Source organism: Sinocyclocheilus rhinocerous, unplaced genomic scaffold, assembly GCF_001515625.1.
Source record: "Sinocyclocheilus rhinocerous isolate Xijiao unplaced genomic scaffold, SAMN03320098_v1.1 scaffold755, whole genome shotgun sequence".
Taxonomy (NCBI): domain Eukaryota; kingdom Metazoa; phylum Chordata; class Actinopteri; order Cypriniformes; family Cyprinidae; genus Sinocyclocheilus; species Sinocyclocheilus rhinocerous.
In genome coordinates this window covers 924,305-933,621 of record NW_015659385.1, presented here as the reverse complement: position 1 = coordinate 933,621, position 9,317 = coordinate 924,305, and positions in this window count along the sequence as shown.

Here is a 9,317-nt window from a genome sequence, read left to right as displayed (position 1 = left end):
ATGAGATGAATATTCTTAGCTCTGTTCAGTCTCTGTAATGACAGCAGCCGAGCGCATAGAGATGGAGAGGCTGAATCATGAGTGAGTTATATTCTTCCAGAGGGAATCAAATGTACAGGCTATCTGCCGTGCAATCTTTACTGCAGTTGGTTTGACTCACGACAGACTGGATGATTATCAACGGACAGGAGCTTGATTGTATGATTGTAGAGATATGCAGGGCATATGAGTACAGGTTTTGTGGATGTGTGTGGTTTATCTGCAAACACAAAGATCAGGAATCTAACATCAGCAATTAGAAGAATGAACTAACATCATTGACATACATTATAGGCTGCTCCCCTCCAGCTGGAATACCATAGTAGAAACACTGAATATAACATCACATTCATTGATATCTACATGATCGATAATAAAGGTATTAACATTGTAACTTTAACTGCAATCGTAGATACATCAGATACAGCACGTGTGCGTTACCATTATCATGTAGCATATCTCGCTTCATAACTGCGTCACAACTAACAAAACAACTATAAACTGAAAACAGTGTAAAGCGATCGTTACCCACTCCTATAGGACGCACACGGCACAAAATACAGTCAAGCTGAGGCTGATAAATTGGTCCTGCACGTCTCTGGTGCTCGTTATGCAGAGAGACCGATCGCTAACTGCCACAGACACAGACTGTCAGCTTCCTCATACTGACATCTGCCCGTAGCGTACCGCTACGTGATGCGCGTCTTTCATAATCAAAGTCTCCAACAGAGTCAATGCGACAGCGCACCATCAGTATCTTTATCGCCTTTTGCACAGCCGCCCCCAAATTGCATGCAATTTGTCTCTGTAAAAGGCTAAGTTGAATCGGTGGCCATTGGAGTGCATCGCTCATCCTCCTCTGATTCAGGGATTGCCGGAAGAGTAATAATCCGGGCAACAGGCCTGGTATAGACCTTATCCTTGACTTGGACATCTGCAGACCTCACGTGACCATCTGCACTGCTATGTACTGCAACCACTCTACCAATGGGCCAGAGTGCTCTGGGGAACTGCGGATCTATCAACAGAACTACTGAGCCCACTCTCAGATCCTCTGGGGCTCCATGCCACTTCTGCCTGTGCTGCAAGGTCGGCAAATAACTCTGAATGAACCTGGCCCAGAAGTGATCCGCTATAACTTGGCAATGTCGCCATCTCCGTTTGCTCAGTCCCTCACTCCTAGGATACACTACTTGAGGCAGTGCCCCATCAGGCCGCCCCATGAGGAGGACGTTTGGGGTTATGGCATCCAAGTCAACAACATCAGATGAGGTGTAACCCAGCGGCTTTGAATTTAAGATAGCCTCAACTTCAAAAAGAACTGTGTGCAGTACCTCTTCAGAGATTGGCTGAACTCCTATGACCGTGTACAAAGCTGTCTTGACAGACTTGATTTCCCGCTCCCACGTACCCCCAAAATGAGGTGCGGCAGGAGGATTGAATCGGAAATCAATCTTCTGTTTGGCAAGAAGTTGTTGGAGATCTGAGAACATACTTCGGAAGCATTCACTGAGCTCCTTCTCACCTCCTCTAAAATTCGTACCCTGATCTGAGTAGAGCTCCGCTGGAGTCCCTCGGCGGGCAATGAATCTTCTGAGACTCATCAGAAAGGAGTCGGCATCCATCCTGTGTATGAGGTCCAAGTGCACAGCTCGGGTGATGAGGCACTTATAAATGATACCCCATCTCTGTTCTGAACGCCTCCCTAGCTTGACTTGGAATGGTCCAAAACAATCTACTCCAGTCGAGTAGAACGCCGGCTTGTACAACCGTAGACGGGCTACTGGTAAATCAGCCATCTTCGGGATTGACGGCTTGGATTTCCATCTCCTGCACTCTTGACATTGATGTTGAACCCTCTTAATCGCCTCTCTACCTCGGAGGATCCAGAAGTGACGCCGTATTTCTGCGAAGACCCGCTCTGGTCCTGGGTGACATAGACGTGCATCATAATCTTGGATAAGCAGCTTAGTTGTGCCATGCGAAGGGTCCAAAATAATTGGATGCTTGAACGCAGGGTCCAGCCACTCTGCACGTCGGAGTCTACCTCCTACTCGTATCACTCCCGCAACCGGGTCTAGCTCTGGGGATAAGGTAAGAAGCCAGCTGCTCCGACATACTATTCTTCCAGCTTTGAGACGACGCAGCTCATCGGTAAAGCACTCTAATTGACACCTACGGAAAACAGTCAACTCTGCTTGCCGATAGTCCCCTGCAGACAAGGACTTCTCTGGGTCAGCCGCCCCATGAGCCTCCTTCGCTACTGCCTCTACCAGAGCTCTCCATGACGAGTATGACTGATCCGGATGGGTTTCCTGTCTATCCACAGTGGATACCACTCCACATGAAGTTGGCTTCCTTTATTCTGAGGTATCAAGTTCTGACACCTCTCCTGGTAAGGATGGCCATTCGACAGGTCCTTTGAAGAGGAAGGATGGGCCTTGACTCCAACGATTAGGCATGCCTAATTCCGCTAAGGTCTTTCCCCTGGTGACATCGTCTGCTGGGTTCTGTGCGGAGTCCACATAGCGCCAGGTACACTCTGCTGTAAGCTCCTGGATCTCTGCCACACGAGTACCCACGAACACCTTGAAGCGGCATGACTCGGACCGCAACCATGTCAGCACTGTTGTCGAGTCACTCCAAAGGACGATCTGATCCAACGTCACCGTCAGCTCTCTCTCTATGGTCTTAGCAAGTTGAGCTGCTGTCAAGGCACCACAAAGCTCAAGACGGGGAATAGAATGCTGTCTGCGGGGTGCTACTCTGGATCTGGCTGCTATGAAAGCTAAATAGACCCTACCCTGGGCATCCTCTGTCCTCATGTAAGACACTGACCCATACGCCTTTTCGGAGGCATCACTAAACACGTGAATCTGCCGTGAGGCAATCCCCTGTTGGGTATGAGTGGGAGTATAAGGTCTGGGCAGTGAAATACTCGCCAGCAAGGGCAACTCAGATTCCCACTCCATCCATGCCAGTTGCAAGTCTGCAGGTAAGAGGGGGTCGTCCCAATCGCGCGGTTTGTCCCACATACTTTGGACAATCAGCTTGGCGCGAGTTGTGTAGGGAGCTATAAATCCCAGGGGGTCGTATTGTCTGGCTAACACTTTATAGACATTTCTCATGGTCAGCACTTTGTACTCCAGAGTCCGACTCTTGTAGCCTAAAGTGTCTGTCTCCCATTGCCAACTGAGCCCGAGGATCGGTTCTGACAATCCAGACTCATTCTTTGAGAGCCATCCCTCTATGCCAGTGGTCTTCACTATTTTTTTCATGGGAGCCCCTTCCGGCTTATTGCAAGCCCATTGCCTGATCTCAAACCCTCCAGAGGATAACACTGACCTGAGACTGTCAACCAACGCCATGGCTTCGTCTGTGGTGGGCACACTCTGGAGACAGTGGTCCACATAAAAGCAGTGCTCCACTGAATGTCTCACTCCCTCTTCTGTCCCAGCATGATCTTTCGCGTGCATCTGAAGTGCGAAAGTGGCACAGCACGGTGAGCAGGCGGTACCGAAGGGTAAGACTTGCCACTCGTAAACGTCGGGGCGTTCATCTCGTCTCATATCACGCCATATGAACCTAAGAAGTGACCTATCCTCTGGTAGAAGACGAACCTGATGGAACATGGCTCGAATGTCGCCGCTGACCGCTACCGCGTGTTCCCTGAAGCGCAACAGAACTCCCAGGAGTGAGGGTCCAAGCGTAGGACCGGGAAGGAGTGTGTCATTAAGACTTCTACCTTGGAACTGAAAGGAACAGTTGAAGACCAAACGACTCTTCCCGTTGTGGCTCACAACATGGTGGGGAATGTACCACGACTTGTCTGTAGTTGAGGCCTCATTGGGGTCAACCTTCTTGACTGCTCCCACTTCCACTAACTTGTGAATCGCTGCACTGTGCTCCTGAGCTTGTAAAGGGTCCCGACCCAAACGCCTTTCAAGACTCCGGAGGTTAGGTAGGACGGCTTCAATAGGCGCTCTAAGAGGGGGAACATTCCGCTTCCGTAACAACGGCGTGGCATATCTGAGAATATTTCCAACTTGCACTCGTTGAGTCTTGCCTTCCAACAGCTCCACCGCTTCTCTATCCTGCTTCGATCGCATAGCCAGCTTATTGCTTTGATATGGCAAAATATCCATCTTCCAAAGCTTCTCCACATCCTGCAAAAGCTCGGCAGTCTGGCACGAAACACCAGTCAGAAGACATTGTTGCGTAGACATTGTTCTCACTGGCTCAACAGGGGTAAGCAGGTGAGGATAGTCACATTGTTGCGTAGGTGACGTCCATTGTGTAAAGTGTGCTGGCCCTTGGAGCGTCCATCCCAGCCTCGTGCAAATGGCTGCAGGTCCTCCTGGAGGGCCCAATCTCACTGGCTCAACAGGGGTAAGCAGGTGAGGATAGTCTGTTCCTATCAGAATGAGTGGCTTAACTCGTTCAAACGACTCAAGGGGAAGATCAGCCAAGTGCTTATACTTCCTCTTCAAGCTAACCACCGTATAGGAATGGTCTGCAAGACCCAAGCGCTGTGAGGTGAACGCTACCCTAATTCGAAAGGTCCTCTTGGGATTAGCAAGGGCCGATATAGTGAATGAGACAGCGGATCCTCGGAGAGTCTGCACCTCCTGACGGATGGTACGAAGGGCGAGCTCTTCTGGCTTCTTCTGCAAGTCTAAGATGTCAACCGCTTCTGGGAGGAGCATTGTGCGTTCTGACCCATCGTCCAGAATCGCATAGGTGTCTAACGTTCTGCCTCCATTTCGCAGTAGCACTCTGACAACTTTCAACAAGACACGAGAAGTAGCTGAGGGCCTATCTACATAAAGAACATCTGTGCTGGTACTCACCAGGCAACTCTCAGATTTCAGAGGCTCGGCTGAAGAGCGTGAGTTGGCATCATGCAAGACTCTCAAGTCTTTCCCATGACAAACATCACAAAGCCTCTTAAGATCACACTGCGCCGCCATATGTGCTCTGCCGCATCTCCAACATCTCTTATTGGCCCTGATCCATTCAATAACCTCCTCTCTCGTGAGCTTCTGTATAGCTGGACACTTATTGAGGAAGTGTTCTGTACACTCACAATATGGGCAATACGGCTTCACTCTGCTCTTCAGTTGCTGCACTGAAGGGCCTTCCGTCTTAGTCGCTCTGCTCTGTCCGCTCTCCGATCCATGCAACACTGTAGCTGCTGGTCTGCTGCGTTTCCTCTCAACTCGATAGCCTGATGTCCCCTGGCCACTGACACCTGAAGTGTAATCATAGCCTTGGCACCAAGACTCATAACGAAGCCACTTTGCCAGGTCAAGCAATGTATGTGTGTGACCAGGATGTTGAAACATCTGACGTCGAAAGTTTGCTCGCATCTCTGGCGGAAGCTTAGTGAGCAATCGAGCAACATGTGAGCCACATCGTAACTTAGCAGAGACAGGGAGGAGTGTGGTAGAGGTAGGAAAAACCCAACAGACAGACAGTGACAACAAAGAACAACATACTGTAGAGAATGACAGTAACAGCAGACAAATGGCATAAACAGACAGCACACAGACTCTACAACATCCTCAGATTCTTTTTCTTTTGTTTTAACTGTGTACATTTGTTATAAACGTGTGCTCTTTAAAAAGTAGTAAGCATCGTTTGCCAGACACATACATTAAATGTTTAAATATCTGTTACATATATGGTACTGCTTAAATTATTTCACCATCTCTACAGAAATGTAAGTAGTGAATGCGTGTGTCTGTGGGTGGGGCTGTGTCGGTGTGGTAATGTGGGCCGGTGTGGCTATAGTGCCAGGGCTGAATTTTTGTCCCAGTCCGCCCCTGGGCTATATCGACCTCTGTGCGCATTTAATGCATATAAGGTCGCAGTCGCACAACTCTTTCGCTTTCGATTTTAATTCAAATAATTTTTTGTGCAATTTTGACAGTCATTGAGGTGCCTATCTTGACACTGTTTTGTAAGGTAAGATTTATCTGAAATTTCAAAAACAAAGTATAGCTACTTAAGTTACATGTTACTAGGGAACTCTGTTTCCGGGTCTAGCGATCAGGATTTGTTGCAGTTTCGTAGATGACATATTTTATCATTAGAAACATGGATATTCATTGTGTAAAAACACGATGTTTATGCTTTAAAGTAACACATAAGCACGATTTTGTGCCTCTTTTTGATGATACCAAAAGGCATTGCTCACTTACAGACTGGACAAGACGTTGTGCAGATTACTTTGATTTAAAAAAATATATTAGTAAATGTTGAAATTAATATTAACTAAGATTAATAAATGCTGTAGAAGTATTGTTTATCATTAGTTTAGTGTTAACAAATGAAACCTTATTGTAAAAAAAAAAATATATATATATATATATAGGATTCCAACAAAACAAAAAGAAACTTTAGAAAACGTAGTTCTCAATGGAACTTTTAAGATTACCAAAAGGGGGGAAAAAAACTTTAAGACATTAAAAGGAATTTCAAGAAAATAATTCAGTGTGATGTCTTTGAATTGTCCAGTAAGACTTTATTCCAATATGAATAGGGATCTGATAAACATTACACAACATTTAATAAAAATGAAATCAAGATTTAAAAGCCAGTTTCACTTTATCAAGTAGCATATAGTTTGATTCTTAAAGGAGGCTTATTTAATACTATTAGTATCCTTTAGCATTACTTTCAAACTTACAAATTTAGAATCATTTTAAACATTCTAATAGGATATTTTGACTAATGAATCTGTGGTCAAATATTTTAGAAAAGTGAAAAAAAGTGACGTGACATGTGGCCAAGTATGGTGACCCATACTCGGAATTTGTGCTCTGCATTTAACCCATCCAAGTGCACATACACTGTAGTGAACACACACACACACACACACACACACACCGTGAACACACACCCGGAGCAGTGGGCAGCCAATGCTGCGGTGCCTGGGGAGCATTTGGGGGTTCGGTGCCTTTAAAGGTAAAGAAATATAGCTTGATTCAAATTTAGATTCAGACAATTTTTCATTTCAATCTGTTCCATACAGATTTTATGTCATGATAAAATATTTCACATAAGATCTTTTTTTTTTCAGAAGGAAGCTGATGCCAACAGGTGACTAGCATGTCACATCACCTTGAATTCACCAGACACATGAAGCCTAAATGACAGAGAAGAGTAATCTTGCTTGTTACAAGGCCAAAGTGTCTCAAAACACAAAGTCACATAAATGTATACTTCCTATTGAATGTTATTGCTGTTGTCTGACCCAATTTATGAGTCAGTGGCTGATCAAATCCGATCAGATTCTGGACCAAATACTCTAAACAAGTACACATGTTCACATTTAATTCACGTTTAGACCACTAGACCGCCATATAAAAATATCCAGTAAAGGATTAGGGATCCTCACACCTTTTTGTGCCACAGATAACTGCACTGTGAGAATCACAGATGATAAAAACCTAATTGACATCACTTTTATAAATTAAAGGGGTGGTTGATTGCAATTTCCCTTTTTTAATATTAGTTGGTGTGTAATGTTGCTGTTTGAGCATAATATCTGCAAAGTTACGACACTGAAAGTTCAATGCAAATGGAGATATCGTCTTTTAAATTTATGGCAGTTTAATGCCTACAAAAACGGCTCGTATGGACTATAACAAGCTACTTCCCGGGTTTGTGACATCACAAACCCAGAAATTGATATAACCCCGCCCCCGGGAACATGCAATGAAGGGGCGAGGCCATGTTGCGCTCCTTTAGAGAAGAGGAAGAGTTGTTGCCATACTGTCAAAACTAGGGGTGCACGAAAAAATCTATTCATATATGAATCGCGATTCTGTCTTAAGTTCTAACGATTCTAATGGATTCACAAGTTTCAAAATCAATGAAAAAAAAAGCTACATTTGTTGCTAGGTGCTTTTGGAAGAAAAAGTTGCTAGGGTAATCTGAAAAGTTGCTAAATCTAGCAACAAAATTGCTAAATTGGCAACACTGGTCACGTGGAATTCCTGTCTTCAGCGCATGCGCAAAATAAGTTGTTGACTCAACTCAATTCATATTTGTAGTTTCAGCAGAAATTAATAGAGCTCTTTTAATTTCCCCTGGATTTAGTTTAGACTGATTTGAAATAACTGTGTACATACCTTCAACTGATTTGTTTTATTTGTTTCAACATACTCTATTTATTTTAATCAAACAACACCCAGATTTCATTTTTTTGAGTGCATCCTTCTAGAACAATGTGCATTTATGTTAAAATTGTAACATAAATGGTCAAGTTTAGTTATTCTTATTTCTTAATGGAAAACGCTAAAACTGGCACCGTTTTGGAGAGAAATGGGCTCTCATTTTAACCCATATCATGGTGTTTGTATTTGCACTGTTCTAAACATTAATATTTTATGTGCAACAGCAGCGTGCTGTCTCAGTGGCCTTACACATGATTTTAAATCTATTTTTTTCAAACTTTATGATTTAAATGTGGATGATTGTACTGAGAATAACTTTTATCTTTTCTTCAACTGAATACTGTTTCCGTGCTGTTTTGATGTATTTTAAAGAGTTGTCAGTCAAAATTAAAACTGCTGGATGATAGATACTCGTCATTCTTTGTGACAAACAAGATAATGTGAATTACAGAATGTACAACGTTTTTAAAATGTATAAATTGCGGTGTACAGCGTTTATTATGAGGGGGTAGAATTCACAGCTCAGTACTCACTACTCATTAGTACTTTTAAATAGGCTACTCTTTTACTCTAACTCAAGAAGTTTTTTGGACAAGTACTTTTACTCTACTCATGCTACAGTTTTTGGAAGGTAATGGTACTTTTACTTGAGTATATTTTTTCAGTACTCTTTCCACCACTGCATACCATTAAGAGCCGTGTGCTTGCACAGGTTCTGCGCGATCCTCTTCACTAATATCCTCTGCGTCTCAATCGGGCTCAAATGGATAAGCGATATTGATGACGCCATTGTTTACAATACAACCAGAGCACATGCCACTGAGGTGAGGGGCGTGACGGTTAGACATGCACTGGCGGTTTAGCGAATCACAACACACTGGACTAGCTAACCAATCAGAGCCCATTGCGTATTTCTGAGGGAGGGGCTTCATAAAAACAGGAACTCATTGGAGCGTTCAAAGGAGAAGGGACAGAGCGGTGTAGAATAAAGGTAAATAATGTGAAATATATATTCTTTTTTTTAACGAAGCATTAACACATGTTAGACTGCACCCCATAAACACAATCAAGCCTAGAAAAAACCCAGTCAACCAC